Source organism: Panthera leo, chromosome B1, assembly GCF_018350215.1.
Source record: "Panthera leo isolate Ple1 chromosome B1, P.leo_Ple1_pat1.1, whole genome shotgun sequence".
Classification (NCBI taxonomy): domain Eukaryota; kingdom Metazoa; phylum Chordata; class Mammalia; order Carnivora; family Felidae; genus Panthera; species Panthera leo.
The window spans coordinates 13,378,580-13,382,036 of record NC_056682.1 but is presented as its reverse complement, the minus strand read 5'-3'; the positions used below and the strand labels follow the sequence as shown (position 1 = coordinate 13,382,036).

General features: G+C 61.6%; 1 long non-coding RNA gene across 2 annotated transcripts; it reads left to right on the top strand.

The window, feature by feature from the left end:
* The first annotated feature begins 1,126 nt into the window (after nucleotides 1–1,126).
* On the top strand, nucleotides 1,127–2,523 carry LOC122216838. Of its 2 annotated transcripts, none has more exons than XR_006201148.1 (4): nucleotides 1,127–1,229; nucleotides 1,437–1,530; nucleotides 1,787–1,884; nucleotides 2,088–2,523. It is a non-coding gene; the product is annotated as an uncharacterized LOC122216838 (long non-coding RNA). The 2 variants fall into 2 exon arrangements; XR_006201147.1 differs by having other exon boundaries at nucleotides 1,662–1,884.
* The last annotated feature ends 934 nt before the right edge of the window (nucleotides 2,524–3,457 follow it).

The following is a 3,457-nucleotide window of genomic DNA, read 5'->3' as shown; positions in this document are numbered from 1 at the left end:
ACACAACCCACCTCAATCTAAAATATCTGACGCTCCTTCTAACTGGTTGCAAAACACGATACAGCCTGCGATCGAGTTGCACATCCGTAAGCCTGCAATTTTTTAAATGCCCAGTTCAGGCTATTTGTTTGTTTCCAGCCCCATCCAGAGTTTCCGGATGAAGTTTCAGTCGACAGCTAGCACTCCCCACGCCACCCCAGCCCCTCGTTTCCGTCCTTCTTTCCTTCCCAACTTGGCTCCCCGGTAGTTGGAGAAGCCTCCTTTCCACTTCCCCGGAAACTGGTGACATTTCAGGGCTTCCCGCTCGCTGGAGGCCCCCCCAAGGATCTTCTCAGATACCTTCTCGGAGGACGCGCCACAGAACTGGGGATCACCCCGACCAGAGCAAGACTCCCTGCCCCCACGGAGCGCCCAGCCTCGGGGCTGCCTTTCTCGGGGAGCCCGCGAGCCCGGGGCTCCCCGGACCCGGAGCGCCGTGCCCAGCTCCTCCGGCGACACGCACCGGCGAAGTTCCCACCTGAGCAGGCAGCCGGAGGTGTCAGACGCGAGGGAGGGGCGGGGACGGGGAGCCCGGGCGCGGGGAGGCCAGACCCGGGGGCGACCGCGCGCGGAGGAGATGCTCCCGGGCCACCCGGGCTGGCCAACCTGCTGCCGCCTCCCAGAGCCGCGCGGGGAAACGCGCCGCGCTCCGCGCCGGCTGCCGCCCGCCCGCCCTCCCGCTCCCGGCGCCGCGGCCCGGGCACTAGGACCCCAGAAAGGAAGGAGGGCGCGCCGGCGGCGGCGCCGCACTTACCGCGCTCGGCTCGCCCGCGCCGCCGGCTCGCTCCCCGGCCGCAGCCGCCGCGTCCACCCGAGCAGCGCGCACACACAGCACTTGGCCAAATTCAAAGGAGCCGGGCGCGGGGGAGGGGGCCCCGCCGAGGGAGCGGAGCGTGGGAGCTGGGGGAGGGGGGCCGGGAGGGGGAGAGGACAGCAAGTGTTACAACTTCCTTCCCTGCCCACCGCCCGGCCGCGGCGGGCGAGGGACGCGGCGAGGGGAGGGCAGCGCGCGCCGGAGCGCCAATGAGTTCACTTTCTTTTCCTCCCCCGCGCTCTCCCCCTCTCCCTTCCCGCCGGCCCCCTGGAAGCCTCCGGCTCGGCCGGAGAGGCCGGGCCGGAGTTTTCGGTTTTCGGCGGGGGGAGCCGGAGGACGGCTGGCGGCGAGGGAGGAGGAAGAGGGAGCGGGAAAGGTGAGGAGGCGAGCGGGGCGCGGTGCCAGGGAGCGGCATCCAGGACCTTAATTGTGCGACGGGGGGACGCGCCGGGCCGAGTGTGCCCGAGACCAGGCGCGTACACGTGTCCGTGTGTGTGCGTGTGCGTGTGTGTGTATGTGTGTGTGCGCGCGCGGGTGTGTGTGCCAGAGGAGGCGAGCCTACCATGCGCTTCCCCCGGTGCAGATCGCGGGAGAGCCCAATCACGGGGCGAGCTGGACCGGGCTGTGATCATTTATAATCCTGGACTCCTCCGCTCCGCCACTTGTCAAGATGACAGGTACTTTATTTCTTCTTCTTCTTAATTCAAAAAAAAAAAAAAAGAGATTCCCCGTTTACTGCCTTTTTCTGTCAAATGGGATTTGCCGGACTGAACCACGTTCGCCGCCCCTCCCTTCTCCCCTCCTCCAGGCCGCGTCGGGTACGGGAAAGCTCCGAGGCTCCCATGCTGTGACCAATCAGTGCCTCTACTACTCTTGCCGTGATTTAGGGGTCATCCATGAATAACACTTCACGCTGATGAATGGCTCTTGCAGGCTTTCGGCTCTGATGAGGGGTCTGCCCGCCGCTGATTGCAAACAGTAATGAACTCCCAGCGCCATTTGAAATTCACACGCACCTACAAAGTGCGGGGGTACGTGCGTGCGGGGGTGGGGGGGGCGGAGGGGTCTGTCCTTTTCTTCTCCCGGCCCCGCGCGCGCGCGCGCGCGCGCACGGGGAGCGGGGTCGGGGAGGGGGGAAGGGGCGGGTAATTGCTTTGGACCGAAGTGGAAACACTTCTGTGTGTAATCAAACCTCTAACCTTCTTAGAAAACTACTTTTCTTGATCTTTCATAGGGTGGGCATTTCAGGTCAGCTGAGTCACCCGAGGAGGTAGGAGTGCAAGACACTGCCGGGAAGATGGATTCCGAGGCAGAAGGGTGTAATTAAGGATTTCCACTCCCGGTAGGCGGCCCGTCCTTTACAAGAGGATCTGAAAATGACCTGCGCCTTCCCCTCCAGACTGTCCTCTCGTCCCAGACTGAAAAGCGCAAATGACCTTCGCACGCGAGAAGGGGTTATACACGAGCCCCAACTCGGCACCGGCGGCGGAGAACAAGTGTCCGCCCTGTGGTTCAAGCACCAAGACCGCTCCAACAAGCGCGCGCTGGCCGGTGGGGACGGATTCTGGAGTCCTCCAAAGGCTCCACGCCCCGCATTCTCCGACGCCGCCCCCCTCCCCAGTTCTCCCCTGCTTCCACTCTGTGTGATGTGGGAGGAAAATAAAAGTTTACTGCTCTCCAGGAGACACTGTCACTTTGTACTCCCTTAAGTTCCCTGCAACACCCTCGCTCCCGGCTCCCCAGCCCCAGTCTCCCGGGCGTAAAGGAAGCCCACCGAGGCGGACCTAAGTTCCGGCTGTTCCGGAGTTTCGAAACACCCAATCCTCGACTTTCGAAGAGCTGCTTTCTGGCTCTCCGTCCTTCTGGAACCTGTTCCGCACCCGCCTGCAGCCGGGCTGGGGCGCGCGCGCTTGGGGAGGATGAGCGCGCCTGGCTCCTCTGGGGGCATCCTACCACTCCTCCAGGGTGTAGCTGAGAATTAGTGTCCCAGGCCTCAATGGGCCGCTGGCAAAGCTGACCCAGGAAGCCTGGCAGAGGAACCTAGTGAGCTCCGAGCCTTCTCACTCCATCTTCCACTTTCAACTTCAGAGCAGAGGACTGCAACGACCTGCACCTAACCAGACTCGCGCTTGAAGGAAATAACACGCACATTTGTAACTACGTGCAGACCAAAAAACAGAGTAAGCACTCTGAAAACAAGAGTAATGCCCCCCCCCCCCCCGCCCCAGGAAAGCCTGAGGCTTCATGATAGAGTTTCTCCAAAGTTTTGGGTAGAACTGACAAGGAGAATCCCTGAACTTGAATTAGTGTGCCCAGTGCTTCTGAGTTCCCGAAGTTGCTAAATGACCAAACGCACCTAAAAGTAATGTAATGCGTGATCAGCACGGCCCCACTCCCGGGGCGCACAAGCACATCCACGCGGCAGGGGTCTAGAGTCAGCCTAGAGTGGATCAGTCTCTTTCCTGCCTTGTGTGTTTCACACTTGAAAAAAACAAAGCGGGGGGAGGGGGGTGGGGAGGGGAGGATGGGAATGAATGATTATTACCCCTCATTGTAGCCATTCTCCTTTTCTTAAGAAAACTTTCAAATTGTGAAGATCTGCCC